The 22,896-nt window shown below is 42.0% G+C and overlaps 1 protein-coding gene and 1 long non-coding RNA gene across 3 annotated transcripts in view; one reads left to right on the top strand and one right to left on the bottom strand.

The window, feature by feature from the left end:
- The window catches only part of NTF3 (neurotrophin 3), a 55,998-nt gene that overhangs the window by 26,007 nt on the left and 7,095 nt on the right, over window positions 1-22,896 (top strand). The gene's annotated exons all lie outside the window — the stretch shown is intronic.
- The window catches only part of LOC125325030, a 35,047-nt gene continuing 18,155 nt past the window's right edge, over window positions 6,005-22,896 (bottom strand). The window contains exon 2 of the long non-coding RNA XR_007203184.1: window positions 6,005-9,821. This is a non-coding gene — a long non-coding RNA (uncharacterized LOC125325030). The remainder of the gene's footprint in view (window positions 9,822-22,896) is intronic.

Below are 22,896 nucleotides of genomic sequence, written 5' to 3'. Positions count from 1 at the left end.
AATAAAGAGATTACCATTCTCGTATTCAAAAACTCTTCCCTGTAAATAAATGCCCGTTTATCCTGTTCTCAGCAGCCTCCAGTGATGAAAATTACATGTTTTCTAAGCATCCTGTTGCTGTTAGAAGGGCACTCTGTGCTTGCCTGATCCTTCAGCCAAGCAGTTCTTATCTTGCTGCACTGTCACATCAAGAGGGACAAAAATCTGTTCTGGCAACTTGAGCTCAGGGGGTTTCGGCTCATATCCTAATTTTCTCCTCATGAAACAATCACTTAGAAAGAGAGGTACAAGTGCAGGTCTCATTCTGTAGCAAGGCTATATTAGTAACAGGATTTGGCTGGAAATTTACGACACGGTTGCTGAACAGGTCATTGACATTTTCCTGAATCGTAGGACCTCTTACTCTCAATTGCATCATTCAGTTGTGTCCTCAGGTTGAAGCACTTGAGGTCCCTCTGCATTTTTAAATTTTTGGTAGTGCTGGAATCAACAGCACTGTGGAAAGCCTCACCTGCTGCTTCTCACAACTGCATCGTGTAGGAGAGATTCCTCTTCCATCTGGTACAACCATGAAAAATAGAAGGACTGAGTTAAAATGACTGATGAGCAAAGTGGCAGGAGATTCCTGTACTTAATGGATTTGTTGCTATAGCCTTCAAGTATGGGTTTAGCTTACAGCTGGCGGAAGAATAAAGATGAAAATGCAATTTCCTGCCTCTCAGACTGAGTGAAATACACCTGGGAATGAACAGGACTAGGGAACACAATTGTCTGGAGTCCCTGAAATGGAGGCTGGGTGGCACATGAGTTTTGCTGCTGCACTTTTCATAGGAGCACATTTATCTGCTGTGTTCTTTCCTCGGCTCTCTGCTAAAGGTTATCACTGCCCTAGCTTTTACACTAGTTTCAAACATTTATGCATTAATCAGCAGAGATATGGCACTGAACTTTTGCTTGAAATGTCTGCATATTTACTGTCTTGCATGACATATGTATATATCATTACTGGATGTTGATAAGAACAAACAAGAAGGAAATATTTAACAGACCCAAATAAGCACTATACTTAGCATATGATTTATAGGCTTAAAATGGAGTCCAAATGCTAGTGGTGGGAGCCTTGTAAACTGCATGTGCAGTATTGTGTTCTGCATCAGCACTTAAAAATGAAAAATTAAAAATTAAACATCGGCTCCATTTACTTGGGCTACAATGAATATCTTCAGTGCCTTATGAATTACTGAGGTATGCTTATGTGCCAAACTAAAAGCAAACTAAAAAAATCCCCAAACACCTACAAGAAAACTCCTCTCCCTACTTGACAAGACTTTTTGAGTCAGAGACCAACATGTGCTTATGCCATCACAGTCTGGATAAGGCACAACGGAGCATTGCAGAGTACATGAAAACAAATTCTTTCACTGGGAAACTCCTTTGCAGGTCACTCCTGGAAGGCAAAAACAGTGATCTCCATTTTCAGCCCTCTCCAAAATAATCACCAAGCAGCATTTCAGAAGGTCAAGTGGTCTCAGAAGGAGGTGGGACCAATGGAAAAACTTTCCAGTGTCAGACTTTCATCCATGACAGCTAAAACTGGGGGTTTAACACAGAATAGGAGTGAAGGAGAGGAATGGAGAGTTTTCATACAAAAGGAAAGCACAAACAGAGAGAACCTGCTTTCAGAGAAAGCAAAAGGTACTGTTTCTTTTCTGCCCACTGAAAGCAAAGATATTAGAAACCTACAGACCAATCCAGAGAAAGTCAGTGAGAGATTCCTAAATATTTTGGTGGATTTTGGGGTTATACTGAACTTCTGATGTTTCATAGACAGGCTGCTGGCATGTGGGTAGGAGGGATGCAGTCCTGCCCATCTTAGTTCAGAAATTAGGCAAACAGTTGATCACAGAACTAGGGGGTCATGGCCTGCTTGTCCCATGGAAAAAAATAGGTAGGCTTTTGTGGTGCTGGCAATTTTCTTGCTCTCCACCCTTCCCAAGGCCTGTGAACTGGAAAGCAGGCACAAAGCAGGGCAAAATGTTGAGGCAGACAGGAATCAGGAACAACCTATGCTGGCTGGTGCTTGGGGAGACAAGAAGCATCACTGAGATGTAGAGTTTACAGAAAAAAATCTAACAGCTCATATTTGTATTATGCATTTATAAATCCCTGGAACTCAATTTTACAGGGTTTTTGATTAATGGCTGTGCTGCAGTTCAGCTCCAGGCCTATTGAACTTACTGTACTGGAACTGAGCAAGACATGCACAAACCAAATATGAGCACTACTACTGGACTGTGATTTGAAGGTAGTTCTTTGCTCAAAGGCATTGCTGGGGCAGCTCTGCTTATTGTACATGTAGAGATCAAAGTGAAGGGAAGGCCTCTCAGCAGCCTTCTTAAAATCAGAGTCAGGGGTGTGTTTGTCTCAGATACCTCCACGGCAGAAGAGCTGAAGAACAGTGATTTCCCCAACACCCTTACAGCAAAGCAGGTGCAGAGCTTGTTGATGTAAGAATTCTCCTAATTATGTCTCTATGTCACTTCCATCACAGTATCTTCCAGGAGCATGGCCAAGAACTCCATTTCCTTCTGCTGGTGTTGCATGCCAAGTGTTCCCACACTGTGGTATTTGACATTAGTGCTGTTTCTCCCACACTTCAAAGAAGACATCTGTGGTTATGGCTGGCAAATGCCAACTTAATTGTTGATTATCATGGTAATGTAGTCAAAGCAGTCTCGTTCTGCTGAGGTGGGAGTCACTTAATTAAATACAATCCTTATGGCTATTAGGATTTGTGAGGCTAAACGGGATGCCTCTAATCTATTGTTGTGCCAACTGGAGTCAAATGAAGGCAATGTGGAAAAAACAACAACAACAATAACAAAAAAAACCTGGATGGGAAACCTGAAGACTTGCCAACATTGAGAGAAACTTCTACAGGCCACACCATAGCCTGTGGTGCTCCCAGACAATGCAACTTCGTCTGGGAAGTGGAATCACTTTAGAAGGTGAAATATCCGTTTGATCCCAGAGCTGGGATGTGAGAACAGGATCCCTGGCATATTTCACCCACCCTCCTGCAGTCACTTCTAGCAGGAAATAAAAGAAAAGATTGATAATCATTGTTGATAATGCAAATCTTTAAAAATTTGGCTGACATTTGTACTCCCTTTGAAAACATAGGATTCAGGCAACTAAATCTGTTTCCCCTCACTTCTTTCTGAGTGTAGCATAAATTCGAAGCTCCAAGTCTCTTCTTCCATACACTGTGCAACAACAACAACAAAAAGGAGCCCACCCACTCCTGCACACAGAGTAAATCCAGAAAACTGAATATTCAGGTAAAAATTAATACTGGAAAATTGTTTCTAAGAGTTTCTCCTTTAGGGGTTTGGCTTTGTGTTTATAAAAACAAGAAACAGTTGCAATGATGCTGGATTACTAAATAGTCCCAGAACAAAAAAAGAAAAAATTAGGAGCTTTAAAGTTGCTGAAATTCATTTAATTAGACTTATGCAGTGTAAAGGGCTTGACACAAAGACAACCTTAGTCTGGTTTTAATGAAAATCTTACTAGTTTTTATGACTCTTTGCACTTGGATGAATGTCCTTTATTCTTAAATATAAGAATTATACTTAAGAAATTAGCATTATCTATTTATGGCAGAATTACATCCTTTTTTTTTTATTGGGTTCCTTCGTTACTCATCCTCAACTTACTTCATTTTTTTTCTTACCTCTTCTTACTTTCTTCGAGATTTGCAAAGCATAGTGGTTGTGATTTCCTACTCAGGGCACTATTTTTAAAGATCAACTGTGTGGAGTGACTCACATGTTTCTTTTTAAAGAAAACTTTCATTCACGTCTGTTGAAGTCCTTGCTTCCAGATGGTTCAAATATAAAGTAGCATTTTTCTTGCCATGCCACACTGTGATGGTTCAGTCACAACCAGGGGCTGTCAAGCAAATGAGGCCCTGATTTGTTATTTCAGAAGTCCCTGCTGCATGATTTAAGGATGCCAAGTGGGTCAGCCACCAGTCAGACACTGCAGCAGACGGTCAAGCTCCAATAGGAGTGACAGGCAGTCATAAAGTTGCCATTTTCATGGGAGAATTCATGGGAGAAGGTTAAAAAAAACCAAACCCAACCCAAAATTACAATCCAAGACCGTTAACCCTGGAGGAAAAAAAAAAGTGATGCTTTAAAGACGAAAGGAAAAGATGTTGAAAGTGTGTTCATACATCTTTGGACTGTCAAGATTTTGGATTCATACACATTCCCAGGCTTTCAAAGCAGGAATGGTGAGAGGTTGTATATTTGAAAGTACCAGGAGTTAGAGTGTAGCCTGAGAAGGCAGAAGACCATTCACACTGGATAGTTCAGGTTCACAAACTGGTGATCTGTGCCACCTGAGATGCCATGCCTGGGAGTATTGGGGGAGCAAAAGGGGGAGGATCCACGAGTGGTCTCACTCCTCAACCCCCAGAATTTTGGTCTCCTTGGCACAGCGTTGAGATGAAAGATGTGAAGAGATCAGAGCCCCCACTGCTTGGTCTCGCTGTGGGTATGGTTTAGGGTTTAGGGGATAAATTCTGGTCTCCAATATCTTGACATTCAGTGTTATTGAAAACACGAAGGATTAGGGAATACCAGAGGGATTGTGTATTTTCATCCTGACTCATTAAGTAATTCTGAGTAAGCGTTCCCAAAGGTTTCCCCAGTGTTTCTCACAGCTTTATCAGTCCAAGTCCATCTCTCCAAAAGGAGACAGGCAGACAGACTCCCACTAACTTCTTGTGGAGCTGGATTGGTCCTGAAATGTGCTGCATGCAGGATACACAGCTGTTTGCTTAGAAGCATGAAAATAGCTAAAAGCATATTGTGAAAGTGCATGGAGACTCATTAATTGGAATTCTTTTTAAGTTTTATTCATTGTATGGTTCATGTTTCTGGCTGTCAGATTACGAATCAATGACCAATAGAAAAGTCATAAAAGATTGAGAAAAACACAGGATCACCAGCTCTGATTATGTTATGTAGCCTGTGTGACAGAAGAGCCAGGACAGTCTGCTTTTGGGGCCAGTGAGCTATGACTACTTAGCACTATTCATACTTGTAATTTACTTCTCTATGTGCATTTTTAGGGTGATAAGTTTTTTCGCTGCATATTTTAGGAACTAGATACAATTTTCGTGCTTTCCTGTGCTAGTTATTCTGAAAATGGGAGGAGAGGACTTGCCTGGAACACTGCAGTGATTCCACCCCTAACCAAGAAACATATTTTTGTGCAGAACAAAATTATCAGCAAAAGGTAATTCTACACAGACTGCATGTGCTAAATCCCTTAGTGTCCCAATTTATCTGTGTAGGGAATGCCGGATTCTCTTTTTTATCAATCCCACATTCCAGGAAAGGTGTGTCTTTGACAGACTATGTAGGAGCAGGACTTGTCTAGCTGGTAGATGCGCTCATCCCATTAATTCTCCTCAAATACCTATCCTGTTTAAAAATTTTGAGTCGTTTTTCTAAGGCCATCAAAGGACGGGGGCTTTAAAGTCGTTGTCACTTCCCAGAGTGTTAGAGAGCTCTTTGGTTATTCATCCTGAAAGATACAAAGGCAGCAAAACATCTTTGTTAGCTGAGGGGGTGAGCACTTTTATCAGAGTTTGGGAATCCTTCCTATCATACTGGTTTTCCCCCTTTTTTTCTGGACCAGATGATTCACTGAAAGGAACTGAATGTAATTATGTTCTTTCTTGAACTCAGATTTTGTCTAAGCCATCACTGTGAGGTTTTACATGTAGGAAGGGCAGACCTACAGGAAAACTTCATTATTGTAAAAAAGTTTTCACATTGGTAACAAAGGGAGTCAGCACAAAATGTTTCCATGGTTACACAAGGCCATATAAACACTCACTGAGAATTAAGAGGGTCATATTTTTTTTTAACTGAAATTGATTCTGCATGGCCTTATGTAAAAATAAATAAGGAGCTTGGATCAAAAATTAGTGTCTGGATAAATTTTATTAGCAAAATCAGTATCATGGTTCACATAGACGAGCTAAAATATGTGAAAGCCAGGTTAGATGGGGCTCTGAGCAACCTGGGACAGTGGAAGGTGTCTCTGCCCATGGCAGGGGATTGGAACCAGATGATCTTTAAGGTGCCTTTCAACCCAGGCCATTCTGTGGTTCTGTGATCCTATGTTCTACTAAAATATCAGCAAACCCCACTGTTAATGTCCTCCTGGAGGTGAGAGGTGAGTGGGTTCACACCTTTCTCTAGCACTGTTCAAGCTACCTACAGACCACTTGAACACTGTCTGCATCAGCCATGAGTCTCCCAGGTCTGTGTCCGGCAGCATCACTTGCAGCTATGTTCATGCAAACCCTTATTACAGATGTTCTGCAGCTAGGGAAATAGTGGCCAGCAAAAACCTAGTTTTCCCTAGTTTTTATTTTTAGTTGTTGTGACAGAGATGAGTGAAATGTGCAGTTAAGACAAATATCTAAATATATTTTGGCCCATACTTGAATATATCCAGGGAACCTTGGGTACAGAGCTATCTTCATCTCCCACAGCAGCTCCCACCACAAATATAGCCCCTTAGCTTTTACAGTAACCACAGTATCTCAATAGTATCATTGGGATTAATTACTTTCATTCCCATTTCACAGGTAGAAAAGTAGCTTTAAAAAGCTGCATTCTTCTTTTATCTCAGATCCACTAAAGGCATTCTAGCTACAAAACAAACAAATCTTTCAACTGTGCTACTGAATCAAATTCAGCAAACACACCTCAGACTACAACCAACATATTTTGTCTTTACTGGCATAACATGCAGCAGCTACATGTTCACCAGTAATGCTGCAGTACAAAAAAAAATTAAGTTAACTTTAGCAGCATAAACAAGTCCTTAATGTCTTTCCCAAACTCATAAAGGCAATTCCCAGGGGAGTTAGAACTGAACACAGGTTAGTGACTTAACCAACAGACACTCCTGTCTGACTAGCTGACCTCTCTCTGAGGAGAAATCCTGCAAAATTTCCAAGAACCATCAGCTTTTCCTTGGTCTCAACAGGACTCGAAGTCCTGAGCACTGGGAATGCCACAAACACCATCTGCACAATACTGGAGCCTAGTTCTGATAAGACCATGAGTGTTGGCAACATTTTTATAAACCCTTTTGAAAAGCACAATTTTAAATGTATTGTACATCACTGGGTTAGTTATGGTATATTTTTCATTACTATTGCAATAACATCTGGAGGCCTTGGTCAGGATCTGGCCTCACTGCCCCCAAACTGTGTGAGACACAACTTTTCTGGGTTGTAGTGAACGAGACCCTGCAGAATTCCTCATGTAAGGGGAGAGGAAGTGGGGACATGCTTCTGGCATCTGGGGCTGGCAGGCAACCAGGTTGCTGTGGGATTGTCCGATGGGCACGTGTCCAGTCGGGAGAAGGACCACAGCACGAGGCTGCAGCTGAAAATAAAACCTTCTCCCAAGTCTGCATTCACACACAGCCCCACAAGGTGAAGCAAGTCAGCTGCAGAGCAGGCACATGACACTTCTCCTGCTCCGTGACCTCAGTTAATCCAGCCTGCAGGATCTCCAAGCTGGAGATGCTTGATAAGGGCAGGAGGGTTGGCCTTCCCCGCCGGGGAGTGGTGGGAGCATCACTCAGTGCTTGAGATCCGACAGCGCTCATGTCCAGGCACGAAGCAAGGCACCAGCCTCCCTCCCATAAAGCTCAGAATCCAAGAGCAAAGATTGAACACCCAGCTTAAGACAACAGGGCAGAGGAGGGGCAAGGCTGACGAGAGGAGGGGGTGTATTTCTGGATGGAGATGGGAGCTGGATTCATAGATATGCCCTCAGGCAGTCTATACCAGCAAACACAGCAGTAAGCTGTACTTGTAAATATATATTTTCACTTACTCAAACTGTAAACAGTGATGACAGCTGGGAGAAGAGCAAAGATGGGTAGGAGGGAGGAGAAGAGAGGTTTTTTTTTTTAATTTCTTGGGAAGAAATAAATTTGTCAATCTCAGAACTGGTGAAAAAGTGCACTGGCATCAAACCAAAACCCAGCTCCTGCATGACACATGCTGACAATCAAGGTTTGTTTTTTTTCACTGAATGAGATCATTTCACAAAGCATTGGAGTATTTTCAGGTTAGGGCCAGATCCTCACATTGACACAAGCCAGTGGGATGACTCAGTGCTGCTAAACTACAGAAGATCTGGCCTTCTAGACAAAATTCACATGCCTGTATCATCAGAGAAAATGGATTTCCAAGTCCTTTTAATCCTTGTTCCTCAGATCCTGTGGATAATATTGTTAGATCCTGCAATTCCACTGTAATGATATTATCCTTCGAGTCATAGACTTCCTAGAGAAATCACATGAGATTCTCACTATGTAATAAACACACCATACATCCAAGTCTCCCCAAGTTCCTGAAAACGTTTTGAATCAGCAAAATCGAATCAGTTCATTTCAAACTGTGTGGAAGGAAAGCCTGTTCACTTCCAACAATTAAACAATTTGTGCTTCTAAACATATTTTTGTTTGTTTATTTGGTTTAAAGTTCAAGTCAAATCAGCTGTTTTGATCTGTTGAACTGAACCCAAAATATTTTCAGATGGTCAGCTTGTAAACTTTTTGACATTGACTCACATTTTCTTTTGCCAGATTCATGACTTTTAACTCTTTGAGATGCCCTCGGCTTTTGACTCCCTCTCTGCTCAATTTTAAATGGTGCTTCAAACCCCAGTTAGGTTCTTTGTACCTGAGACAAGCTCCAGTGATTTAAAGCGTTTTCAACTCCTTGCAAGCAGAAAAATTCTACTACAAGTAGCACCAATTTCTTCTGTACACTTCAGATAACACCATCTCAGCTTTGTAGGGCTCTAAGCATAAAAACTGTAGTAGAGATGTAAACCTCAACAGCTCCCTGATAATGTGCTCAATTTTCTGCATTCAAAGCCTGTCCTGCTTTGCCCACCTGAGCTGAAGTGTTCAGGGACATCTCTGGAGCATGAAAGTACCTGCTTTCTTACAACGTGTGAAGGGGGGAACTAGGTTTTGCAGCTGTTCTTTCCTCTGGAAGCTGCTGTGCAGAGATGGCAGAGAGGAAGGAACATTTTGTAGAATTGCTCTTGCTGGAGGAGCTAGCAGGAGAAACTGGGGCTGTGGCAGAGGGAATGATACAACAGGTGTGTGCTGCAGAGACCCAGAAGCTCCAGAAATGATAGTGGGGCAAAATCAAGAAGTGTTTCTCCATGTCTGCATAGACCATCTCACCCAGTTCCCAGCAAGTTCTGTGATATGTGAGTCTGATGGGGTGATACAGCCTGTGTGTCTTTCTCTAAGTCCCTCCTAATTAACTTTTAACTTGGCCACTGTTGAGAGAGGATCTTAAGGTGTTTGACTTTCACCAGATGGCCAGAGAGAAAGGATGGAAGTGCTATTTCCGCTAAGGGAAGTCTAGCCAAGGCAGAGAATCTTGGAGCCATTGGTATCAGACAATCCAGACAGCATAAAAATTTAAGAACATCCAAACTGCTGCCGGAGTTTCGGTTGCAGTTTGATTTTTCGGGAAACCAAAGAACCTAACCACAAGTCACGACACAAAACAAAGTTCATTTTTGGTACTACTCAAGGAAGTGTGCTGCTGCAGGAACCAGCAGGTCCAAACCCTGAAGTTTCTCTGGCCTCTGCTTAGGTTGGCTTCTTCCAGTGCAGCTCTGTCACACCACGGGCCTCCTGTGCACCTCAGGCAGGTCAGCTTGTCTCTTTGGCAGACAGATTTTCACCTGCAAGACAGGAATCACTGGAGCACAGTTCAGCCTGATGGGAATATCATGACAGTAAATACTCTAAAAATCCCAAATCACAAGTTTCCTGAAGCTGAGGAGAAGAGAAGTGCTTGTCTAGAGCCATAATTCCAGCAGTTGCCTCTGCCAACAAAGCTCTAATGATGGATGACAGGACATGACAAAAAAAAAAGGATTTCACCACCACCAGATCCATGTCCTTTCCCAAGCATAAGCTGTACAACACAAGGACTTTGCAGCAGCACATCTGTGTCCATGGTGTACAGGTAAACCTCTGTCTGACAGAGATTTTTATTTTAAAAAACAAAATGGAAACCACCAGAGTAGATCTGGCCTGGCCCTACAGTGTGTTTGCCAGGTGGAGCCCACCTGGAAACAACCAGAGGCACAAGCATGTATAGATAGATGGAGCTGCCTTCCACAATCAGAGACATTGAAAGGGTGAAGATCCATCCTTGACAGACAGATTCAGAGAGTCTTCTGACCATGTGGTTGTGTCAGAGGCAAGAGGAAGCATGGAATCACAGAATCACAGAGCTGATAAGGTTGGAAAAGGCCTCTGAGATCACCAAATCCAACTGGAAACCCAGCACCTCCATGGTCACCACTAAACTGTGTCTTCAAGTGCCATATCCACGTGTGTTTTGAACACTTCCAGGGATGGTGACTCCACCACTTCCCTGGGCAATCTGCCCCAATGCTTTACAATCCTTTCTGTGAAGAATTTTTTCCCAGTAGTGCAGTCCCTGACTGTTCCTGCTTTAAACCAGTGCCTCTTTAATACAGGCTCAGTTAAAATTTCATGGTTGAGCTGGTGCAACTTCTCTGTGTGATCCTTTTTAAAATGGTTTGTTTGATTTTTTTTTTTCCACCAGGAGAACAAATAGAAGCTGAACTGATAGCAAGCAGATTAACCCAGTGAAAAGACATTGAGTCAGGGCTATGGGTTTGAGTATTTGAAGAATGTGAATAATGATAGAACAGAACCAGAGAGAGAGGGGGCCCTTCTTTTGTCATTTGTGATTAGTTTGCACAAGTTTCACATTATCAGCTGCAGTGGAGTTTCCCCTAGTCTAAACCAGTGTTAGAGAAAGAGGTGAGGCACAGGGAACACCAAGAGTGAGAATTTTTGAATTAGAGAACTGAACAATCTGGACCGTATTTAAGCACATACATTTCATACATAGAAGACTGATGGGGAGGCATAAAGAAAAAAAAAAATCTTGTGAAGATGCTAAATGCAATTTATTCCAAGAAATAAGATCAAAAGAAGTGTTTGAGCAGGAAAAAATTTATGTTGTATGCAAAGCATAAAAAAAAACTTAGCAAAAAAAATCCTCCTTGGCATCTACCCCAGAGAATACCAACCAGGAAAACAAGAAGATAATTAAGCTTCTGTGTTGCATTACTTTAAAAATTCACTTGAATGAAAGCAAGTAGTACAATAATGAACTGAGTCAGCGAGCACTGTTCAATTAGAGGTAGAATTTAAGGGCATTTATAAGAGCAACACTTAACAAAGAACAACTTGGTCGGGCTTATTGTTATGGAAAAGGGGGAAAAAAGTTGTGGTGTGTTAAATGGCATTTATAAAATAGGACAGTCTGCTCAAACCACTCCAGATTAGTCCTCCACAGCAGTAAGACCTTAAAATTAGGTCAGGGGGATGAAAGGAGAGTTGAGTCTAAACTGTTTCGTACGAAGGCGATGTGACATATGGAACATGTTACAACTAAAGCAGGGAGCATGAATGGTTTCAGGAAAGAAAATGACAGGGCACTCCATAAGGAAATTTACAACCATGGAAGCTTCAAAAGGAATGAAATTCCTATTTATTTGTGTATTTATTTAGGGGAGTCAACCACTGCCTGTGTTCCGAAGGGAAATGATGATAAGCATTATTTATTCTTCTTTCCACCTTCCTAATGATGGCGTCTGTGGGGTTTAGTTTGTTCTATTTCTCATTGGGCTGCAATTTTGCCTTCCAAGAACACAAAGGACAAGAGCTAATAACATTTTAAGGGCTATGTTCTCTAGGTTCAATTGTAATGGTTTAAAAACCTTCATTTTTTTGTATTGTCTTCTGCTTTCACAAGGAGCTTTATAAGTGAAGACTTTTCAGTACAGAACAGTCCTTGAACAAGCTGTTCCTCAGCCTCCCTGCTAGGTATCTCAGATTCTGTCTCCTGAAGGAAAATACTGAACATTAATCCAGAACTTCAATTTCAAATCTTGAACCTGAGACCTTACCGTAGCATGAAAATTTCTCTTCAGTTAGAAACAAATTAAAGAAAATTGAGAGATCATTCATTGTCTTTATACCGTGCATAAAACTCTCTTTTTCACCAAAAGTTGCAGGTTAGGAGGAAAGCAATAAAGTTACAATACATTTTTGTGGAGTGATACCTCCATTAAAGGCATTTCTTCTGTTAGAATGTAGACAAACTAGTCTCCTTTCTCACAGTAATGCTATTTTTTGTCCTCCACATAGCTGTAGACCAGAACAACCAGCTTCATTTATTTGGCTCAATATTATTCCCAAATTTAAGGAAAAGGAAAGAATTTGAAGAAATGCTGATCTTAGCTTCAGCTTGGTGATAGAGCACAGACAACAGGACAGGAAGATAATTTTGTTTTACCAGCTTGTTGTTCAGATATTTGTATATTCCTTTTTTCAATATTGTTAGAGATCTGCCCCGGAAAGATCTTCCAAAAACAGTCCCACTTTCTCCATCCAGGTAAAGCCGAAGTAGCACCACACAAGTCTACAGAGTTGAGTTATTTTAAGTCTATAGAATTATTTTAAGTCTATACAAGCAACTTTTAAGCAGAAGACACAGCATTGTTTCTTAAATTCCTCCAGTTTATTTGGAATCATGCTGATTGTGAGCATTAACACCTGACCCATTCCCTATTGGATTTCCTCGTAACAGCTTACCAGTACTGACACTAGCTGAAGACAAAACCAAGCCAGCTTAAACTTTATGCCAGATTATGACCTCAGTTTTATGCAACTCAGTCTGCAGTCGCCTGCTTTCTGCGTGACCAAAAGCAGAATTTGGCTTCAAGTATTAATTTTTAAGAGCTGCATATACACAACTCTCTCCAAGCATAATACCATTTAATAATTTAAAATGGGAATAAATGTCCTTTGCAATTTTCCCTAATTTCTAACAGTCTAAAAATATGTGTCTTATCTTGCTGGATGACTCTAGCAAAGTATTTTGCTTGTAAACCCAACCTCTGCGCATGCCCTTGAGTTCCATGGTCCAGACAGTCTGAATCCCCCAGGCTTGACCTGCCAGGTTCTCTTCTGCTTTCTTCTCACCTATAGCTCAATCAAAGCTATACTGAAGGTTTGACATCCCAAACTGTACCCGCATATAAATGATGACAAGGCCTTCATGACACTGTCAAGGAAGAAATTTCTGAGGTTTGAGGTGATCTCAGCCCAGAGATGTTGGTTTAGGGTGAGATGATGGGAGCACAGCACAGAAAAGAGGCTTGTGGGGGGTTTTGTCTTTTCCTGGGAGGGCACAGGAGATATCTCCTGAATATGTGCATGCTTCCCATCAGTTCCAGCCACAGGAAAAGCTGCCTTCCATCAAAAAAGCCCTTTGCTCCTGCATGTAGCTCAGCAAAGCCCTTTGTGTTCCCACTGTCAAAAAGGCCTGAGAAGTTTTCATCCCCTTTACATGCAGTTATCCCAAGATATTGACTGACCTCTCACCTTTCATAAAGAGCTCCCCCATATGTTTGCCTCCCCAAAGTTCCTAAGGATGTGATTGCTTTGTTTTGTTTTTGCAATGGGCTCCTTTCTATATTTTCTGGTAACAGACTGCGAGCAGGTTAGGAAGGTCCTTCACAGGTTTCAGGGAATATGCCCCCCAGTTTTCCAGCACTGGTAATGTCCTACCTCGTTTGAACACATGCCTTTACCTCAGAATTTGCACAGGATGCACTTGCTACTCACCACACATTGACAGTGTTGGTACCTAGTCAGGAATGTAAAAGGAAGGGAGGATTGTCCCCCCCCTCTTCCCCAGCTTTTCTCCCATGGCTGTTCAAGCTCAGCTTGCTCAGAGCAACTCTTCCTGCAGCCAGAGGAGCAGGGACTGCTCACTCAATACTCCCTGCTGAGAGGAAGTGGGTGGAGAGGGGATGCTGAGATGACAGAAGTGCAGAGAGCCCAAGCTTCACCCCACTCTGCTTCCTCGCTCGCCAAAAGAGCTGGCTGGGAGCATGGGAGAGTAAACTGCTCCATGAAGAAAAAAAAAAAAAAATACAAAAAAGGGGGAAGAAAAAAATGAGGATGAAGTAATTGACTTTTGTAGCAGAGCAAAGGGAGTGCAAGTGGTGGTGGAGGGAAGATAGGGAGGAACTGTGACTGACTCACAATATATTCAGTTCCCCGCTCCTGGGGAGATGCAGCTGTGCATCTCCCCTCGTATAGGCTGTAAAGTTACACCACCGTCCAAAGTAAGCATCCCTAATTCTCCTACTTCCTGAAGCACAACAGTGTTTGGCTCCTTTTTAATCAGGGATTTCTACTGTGCAAATTGAAGTCTAGGACCAGGCTTTTCCTATGTGCAGAATTAAAAATCCTTCCCTTGGTTGTTTTGTTGGTTCCTGGGGAAAACTACTGAACTGTTACAGCCGATTTACATTGGCCTGATCCTTTTTTAAAGCTCATTCCAAGTTATTCTTAATTCCTCAAGGCACCTGAGATGTTGCGCATGAGCCAGCCACAGACACCTTTGGCAATGCTTTCCACATCCTTTTTCCTCCCTCTGCTTGCTTCACAGTTACTTCTGACTTCACTTGAGTAAGGACTGTTTCCCTTTTCTACCACCTCAGTAGGAAGCAATATGGCATGGAACTACTTCTGATTTTGGCCAGCTTTGGTTAAGGCCAGCAGAGCCCAGGGAAAAAGCTGAAGGAAGAAGCTAATCCCTGGTGTAAAACTAACCTAGACCAGTCCAGACCTCATGAGAGAAAGAACTGAAGGCCCATTCTCCCATTTTCTTCCCACGTGAGCTTTGGCTTGCATAACTTAGGAAAAGTCACACAACCTACCTGGGTTTCACTTTCCAAACTGTAAAACAGCATCCCTCTCTTACCCTCTGTTCGCAGAGGGGTTGGAACTAAATGATCCTTGAGCTCCCTTCCAACCCAAACAGTTCCATGACTCTGTGATTCTGTGAATTTTGGGTTGGTTAGATGAGAGTAGGACTCTTTTGTGATATGTATAAAGTGTACATCTGAAAAAGGGGCAACCAGAAGTCTGCTAAAAAATTACTCTTTCCATTCCTACTTCTCATACCCTGAGAATTACTTCAATCCTGCCCTTCTAGAATATAATCTTTCTCATAACCAGAATTTCTTCAGTAAGAAAGGATTTTCTAAAAAGCCATACAAGTTACTGACTGTATGAGAGGTAAGGCCAGCTGTGGTACATCTCATTTGCTTTCCTCACATGCCCAGTTTAAGACTTTGCTTTTCTGTCAAATATCTGGAGATCATATGCTTGGTGAGAGACAACATGTGTTAAAGTACTCCCAGCTCTAAAACTCCCCTTTCAAGGATTGTTGGCAAGGGGGAGCAGGGAAGGCATTGTGTATCAACAGCAATATGGCATCTGGATTGAAAGATAAGAAAAACCACCATGGTTTCCAAAAACCAAGGCCATTTTCAGATGGATTTTGGACCTGGCAGAGGTGCAGAGCTTGCATTAGTACAATGGGAGAACGCAGAAATCCTGTTTTGACTTTGGAAAGGCTTCTAGAGACTGTAATTTCCAAATGATCAGACACTCTGGATGCAAATTAGCAGAGCTAATTCAACCCTGAGCTGAATGTGTGAACAGTCTGCACTGCAGCAGGGCAACTCACAGACTCAAAAATCAGATATTCTGCTAGACTGGGACCACAATACTCTCGCCACCCTGGAGCATTAATCCCCAAATATAGTCAAACTCATGGCAAAGTGTGAACTGAGAGTTAAAACTGGAACATGTCTCGAGAATAATTGCATGCTGGAAATTTTATCCACATGCACATCTGTGAACTGGGGGACTCCCAAGAAAAGTTCCTCTTCAGGCAGATTTTTACCAGGAAAAAAATGCAGAGGAGCTGGATTTGCCAGAACAGTCCTTACCCTCAGGACAGGCCTACGTGTAAACAATTTGCTGTAAACTAATGCCAATTAGCAGGATGACTTTTGTTCTCTAAATGAGCAATGGTTTTTTGAAAGATTCAGTTGCAATGGGAAAAAACACAAGCCTGTCATGGGCACACATTGTATTTGCGAGCTCTTCTCCATAAGAAGGACCTGAAGGTCTCACTGTGCACCTGGGAGCAGTTCTAGAAGAGCCCTCATGATTTCACTGAGAGAAGTTGTAGGTAGAGGTGATTTCTCCTAGTAATCAGCTTATTTAACTGGTCGGAACAGACAAGCTCTTCCAGTACAAAGCTCTTTTTAAAGTCTGACACCTTTTGCAAAGAAGCAAACTTCTAACCTTTCCCCCCACCAAAACACTTGTGTTTTATCAGAAATACAAGACTCCTTTTTCTCTGAGAATGAATTTAAAAACATCACCTTAAGCTGGTTGTGAGCAAGCTACTGCACCTGTGCAAAGGGCATGGAAAAGACCTTAATTATACACAGCAGTGCTAATGTCTCACTACCATCCTGATGGAAACAATTCAGTTGCATCCTGTGTGTATGTTAAAATAAAGATCAAACAGCTGTATTTAGTCACGTTGTCATTCCCTGCCTCCCTTACTGTGCAAAAGCTTTGTCCAATTAATGCTGATTTTAAAATATTTGGATCAGGTCTGGGATCCTTTTTTAAAGAACACCGCATCAGATAAGTTGCACCTGCAAGCCTAACAAGACTTTTTAATCTGGGGGGGTTGTGAACCTTTGAGGAATAGGGAGAGGCAATTCAGAGAGCAGCCTTTGAGTCACAGAGTGGTCATGGATGGATTTCTGCATGGATTCAGGGAAACCTGGAGTCGTGGGCTTTGGAAAAGCAAACACAGGTGTAGTTTTGGGTGAAATGAAGCTGGTCTTCCCTGGCAAGGCTCAGTGCTTGGGACAAACTCCAGAGCAGCAATGCTGCTCCTTCTAAACAATCTCAACATGGGAAGGGGCTGCCCAGGGAGGTTTGGAGTCCCCACCTCTGGAAGTGTCCAAGGAATGATGCCATGTGGCACTCAGTGCTCTGGGCTGGGTGACAAAGTGGTTGTCAGTCACAAGTTGGACCTGATGCTCTTAAAGGTCTTTTCCAACCTTAATGATTTTGTGATTCAGTGATTCTGTATGCTCAGTGCAAACATCTGTGTTCAAGGGTCACAGCAGAGCTCTCAGAAAAACAAATCAATACCTTTTTATTTTATTTTAATGACAGAAATATCTCAGGTTAACTTTAGGTTCTATTTTAATTCTACACAAACAAAAGCTCATTTCATTTCTAACTAGCAGTCCATATATTGCCCAAATTTCTCTTTCCTTGTGGGTGCAAGTCCTGTCTGTATCCATAAATTAGGCTTAGGAATACAAGATTTTTCATAATGAGACTAACACTTTTGAATTTGCAGCCCTTGCTTTATTCTCTCTGCTTCATTTCACTGTTTTCCATAGTTCACAAAAGAAAAAAGAAATTGGAAGGTATTAGAAAAGACAGAAGAAGATGTTTGGAGCTTCTAAACCATAATAAAATAGAAGAAAGTCTTTTGCTTTCAATGCAAAATCCTGCAAAATAATGTATTGAAATTCAAAGCTGAAAACAGTTTTCCCTTCAAGTTTCCTAATATCATAAAAACTTACAAATAGTGGTTTAAAATTTTTTTTTCCTATTTTTTTTTTCTAAAATATTGAGTTGTCCAGTGGCAATGTAAATGTAAAAACATGTCAGATCATCCAGCATCACATGGTCTCTGGGAGGCTGCTCTTTCAAAGCCTAACAGGAGAGGGATAAAATTCTGATAATCTGAGAGGTGCTTCCCCTTCTCCTCCTGCTACCAAATTAAACAAAACCCTCCTCTGGCATTTTTAAATAGAACAATCAGGACAATCTGTTACAAGGCCAGGCTTGAACCCTTCAGAATTGTGGGGAGGTGAAAGAAGTTTCATCTGGAAGGCTGCTCTCAGCTTTAATTATGGACAACTTAAGCCCTCAAAGCCTCTCTCTGACGAAAATAAGATGAACTGCAGCTACTGCCTGACTTTAATACAAAACAATTAATCAGCCCTGGTTGAGCCAAACTAAGTCCAGGTTGACTTGAAAGGTTAATGGATCTTCAAACTGTTTCAAGAGAAGACTTAGATGGAGTTTCAGTGCTGTGAGGAAACACGAAACCCAGGCCTCTTTGGTGTGGCTTTGGGTTTGTTACAAACATCTTGCAGAGCTTGAAAACTGCTTTTGATGATTGGCCTAACTTCCCTTTCCTCAGCTTAATCCCAGTGTTCCTGATTGCACTCCTTTGCCCCACCCTAAAGCAAATGTTCCCTTTCCCCAACACTTTCCAGATCTTTGCCCTGAGTTTTCTGTCATGCCCTTTCTGCCAGCGCAAGGCAAAGGCTTGCACCTTCAAGGCAATTTCCTCAAAGGTCAGTTTTACAACCCTTTCAGCCATTTTTGCTTCTCTTTCCTGATTTTCTTTTTGTGTGACAATACCTTCCAATTTTCAAGCAGCTTTCCCAATTTTACTTCTGTGCTACAAGAAGCAGCAATTCCCTTCCAACTGTGCAATGAAATGCCCTGGTATTTGCATTTATCTAATACTGTGCTTTTCCAACGTTCTAGAACATTCCTGGGTCTGATCAGGTACTGCTCCTTTCTAAGTTTCTTTTCCTCTATGTATATCACAGCTCAATACCAATATTCCCCCAGCACAAGAGCTTTTAATTTCTACTTCAGCTTCCATTTTGTAATTTTCTGCCAATATTTTATTTTTCCATCTCTTCAACAGAGACTGTATTTCTCTTCGTTTACTGCTATTTGCATCCCCTCCAAATTCAGCTGCAAACTTAATTTGTTTGCTGCTTATCTCTACTGCTATTAACAAACAGTAATGAAAAGATTAGCTAACACACAGTTTATCAGTTTAAATTATCCACTACCACTCCACTACCTCTGGAGCTTTCTATTCTTCTGTTTGCAAATTACTTCTGAAGAAAAAACATGCAAGTGCAAAGATCTGGGCAAATCTTCTGCTTTTTGGAAAATTAGCACAGGTCCAGGCAAGTCAAGCTGTTTATTCAGCTATGAACATGACCCTTAGATTTCTTTGTACTTTGGGCAGTTTTCAGACTTAAGCAGTGAATAATATGAAGAAATACTTCAGCTTTTGTGGAAATTATTTACCCCACTACAGATTTATCTCTTTGTTGTGACTAAGATGGGGCTGACTGCTCACCTGGGATGGCATTGGCTTTATTTCCCTGAATTTCATGCTTTTCGTTGATTGATCAAACTTTCAAACAGCATTGCAGGTGGGCTTCCCTGATCCAGCCAGTACAACATGAAAACCCCAACCTGTCTGACCTTGAAAATATCAGCTGATTTCTGTGTATTCCAATTTCAGGTCTTTTAAAATGGGAACAATGACAGTACTCCTACTTTGTCAGTAATAACCAAGATAAATACTTATGGATTGCTCCAATATCAGTAATGTGAGAACCACAGAGTGCCCTGGCTTGGAAGAGACATTAAAGATCCGCCAGTCCCAACCCCTGCTGTGGGCAGGGACACCTTCCACTAAACCAGGTTGTCCAGAGCCCCATCCTTCAACACTGCCACAGATGGGGCAGCCACAGCTTCTCTGGACAACCTGTGCCAGGGCCTCACCACCCTCACAGGGAAGAATGTCTCTCTAATATCCCATATAAACCTGCTCTCTGTCAGTGTGAAGCCATTGCCCCTTGTCCTGTCACTCCAGGCCCTTGCCAAGAGTCTCTCTCCATCTTTCCTGTGGGCTCCCTTCAGGCACTGCAAGGCCACACTGAGGTCACCCCAAAGCCTTTTCTTTTCCAGGCTGAACAAGCCCAAACCTCCCAGCCTTTGTTCTCTCAGTAGAGGAAAATCAGCCAGCTACATGCAGAAGAACCCAAAGGATGTCAGGGTATATACCTAGAGTAATAAAACCCTGTGACTATTCCATAGAGTTCCTTCCTCTGCAGATATAGAAAGTAACAAACAGACATTTTGACTTGACAAATCTCTTCCAACACACCAGGGAAATTGGGATCCCAGCCTTCAAACCCCTTGTTCTGACCGCCTCAATACACAGATTAATCAGTCAACAGCTTAATGCAAAATGATACCACGGCAATCAGGGCATAGACAGACAGGTGTAAACACGTAACTGTGTCACAAAAATGTCACTGAGGGAAGGAATGGGAACGGAAAAGGACCTTGCTGTGACTGAGAAAAGCCTGCCTACTCCTATAGCTGATTCTAGACCTGGGGATGTAGCTGGGACCGCTGATATGGTACTGGACATTATTAATAGTCCAGTTCCCCAGTGGGATTGTGAGAGGATGCTGGGGAGTGCCAAATGTCTCCGGGGAGCTCTCAAGTGCCCTGGTGTTGGTGGCGGGGGAGGGAGGTGTAGGGCCAAAACCTGACAGAATTAACTGTGCACAAGGTGTGAGAAGCAGCTGCTGTTCCAAAGAGTGAGGTAAGCACAGAGGAACTGCTCCTGACCTTTCTCTTGGAGTCAGGCAAGTATGTGTACAGCAGCCTCATCTTGATCTCCAAAAAAAATACAGATATATCTGTTCAAGGATCAAATGTAGACACACACCTGCCATTGCAATCACCTGGATGACTCTACACAGCTCATCTGACTGTTCAGACCACAGCGTGCTCCTTGCAGCAGATGTGTTATCACAAAACTGGCCTTCAGGAAGATGTTTCATATGTTGGGAAAACTTCCCCCAACAAACAGTAGGGTCATGGTCACCCCCACAGCGCTGTGGGTTGGTCCAAAGTGCAGAGGAGTTTTACATGCCCAGGTGAGCAGCTGTCCTGCTGTGCTTTGCTCAGCCAGTCATTTGAAGAGGAAAAGGAAATGTCAGTGACTCTGTGGGCTGAACTCTATTTCCATAAGAAATTAGGCATATACCATTCACTGGAGGCTACTGGGGCTCAGATGTGTCTTCTCTTTTGAAAATAGCCTTGAGCAAATTGATTAATACACCTCTGAACTGCTGCAGAGATGAACAAACTTCGGTGGGCTCCCCCTCAGATGTGTGGCTGCGCTCCCCTGACCGTATGCCAGAGGAATGGATTAGTTTCAAATCCCCCCACTCCATGTTCCAGTTTGGTTGGCCCTCAGGAAGGGAGGGTTAACACTTAGGGCTGCCAGCACGTGGTCTCACTTCATTTTGTCTCTGAATTCTTCAGCTTTTAAGAGGACCCATCTCTTGCGAAATCTTTAGCTTCGATCTGTATGTGTTGAAATTTCCGTATCCTGAGAAGTGGAAGTGTTCAGGAGGGTCACAGTGTCTTCAGGCACATTCAGCATTCTGCAGCAATCTACCTTCATAAATCCATATTGTACAAACAGTCCATCACTGTTCTGAAATGCAGTGCTAATTTTCAGATGCAGTCATTTCACGTTCCCATATTTTTGAACATTCAAAATGCTTTCCTTGTTCTGTACCTTTCCCATGTCCCCCAAAGCACAGAGGACGAGGGCTGCATTTCTTCCCAATATAATTATTAGGGAGAGGGAGTCAACGGGGCAATCCATGGCTTGGGAGGTTGTGAAAGCAGTGCTCAGCAAACAATGACAATAATTACACTGTCCTCTTTGGTAAAAGCCTGGAAAAGCTGTCAGCCACCACAAAGGATCATTAGCTGCTCGGTCTGAAGAACAGAAGCTGCTCCTAAATTTTTTAGAAAGTGCCAAACACTTCAAGCTGACTTACATAAATCATGTGGGGTATTACAATGCTGAATGTAAAACTCAGCAGTCACTCTTCCTTCTATTCCAGTTCCTCTTAGCAATGGCTTACAAGTAAATACTTGGGCAGTCTCTCACAGTACTAGGATTTCATGCTTTCTGCAGAACATTTTAAATGATGTTTCGCTCCTTCCCTGTGTAGAATGTTCAGCTACTGACCAAAATAAAGCAATACACATAATTTTTAAATCACTACAAATAAAACTAAACAAAAATTTTCACTACTACATAAAGTGGTGAGTCTGAAAAGGGCAGAAAGTGATTTGCCAGAGTTTGTTAGGGATTGAATTTATCAAAGGAAGGAAGAGGTAAGCTTATTTACTTCTCCTAAATTTAGACCTTCCCTGAGCCACCTAGCTCAGATAGCATTAATACCCTGCTAAAACTGCAGTGATAGGCAGGAATACAAACCATTAAAATAGAGTAAATCTAAGCCACAGCTGGGAGATCAACCAGCTTTGCAATGCATGAGCTTTTCTTTTCTGTGCTGTGTGCTTTTCCCCTCTGTGCCACAAATGTCAATGATCCCCAAGTCAAACTTGCTTAGTGCAAACTAGCCACAAACACAGCCAAAATGAACTTTTGTCAGGAATTTACATGTGGAAAATTCCAAGAAGAGCCATGAAGAACAACAAAAATATCTCGCTAACATCAGCTAACCAAGAAAAATTTTAGTTTGGACAAAATTTTTTTACCTGAAATGAATCATCTAAATTAAAAAAAAAAAAAAAAAAAAAAAGAAGGAAAAAGTCATGTGATGGATTGAATTCTTGGGGGAATTTTTATACCATTCTCCAAAAGGCCAAAAACAGAGCTGCTTGTGCTGAAGTAGTTTCTGTTTACATCCACACAATCCTGTGCCCCCAGGAACCTGGAATTTGAGTCAGTCTTCCCTCAGACAGGACACGTGTGTTGAAATCTTTCCTCCAATCCAAGTCCCCTCTATAGATAATTTACTCACTGGGCTGCGCTAAGTAAGCACTTGTTCTGCTTTGTGAATTGCATTGTGGAACTTCTGGAGGCATGGCCAGAAACACCAGAATTATTTGCTTTGAAAATATGAAAAGATAAACATTTTA

This window comes from Corvus hawaiiensis, chromosome 4, assembly GCF_020740725.1.
Source record: "Corvus hawaiiensis isolate bCorHaw1 chromosome 4, bCorHaw1.pri.cur, whole genome shotgun sequence".
In the NCBI taxonomy this organism is placed as follows: Eukaryota; Metazoa; Chordata; class Aves; order Passeriformes; family Corvidae; genus Corvus; species Corvus hawaiiensis.
The sequence above is the reverse complement of the archived record's forward strand: the minus strand, read 5'-3'. Positions and strand labels throughout refer to the sequence as shown.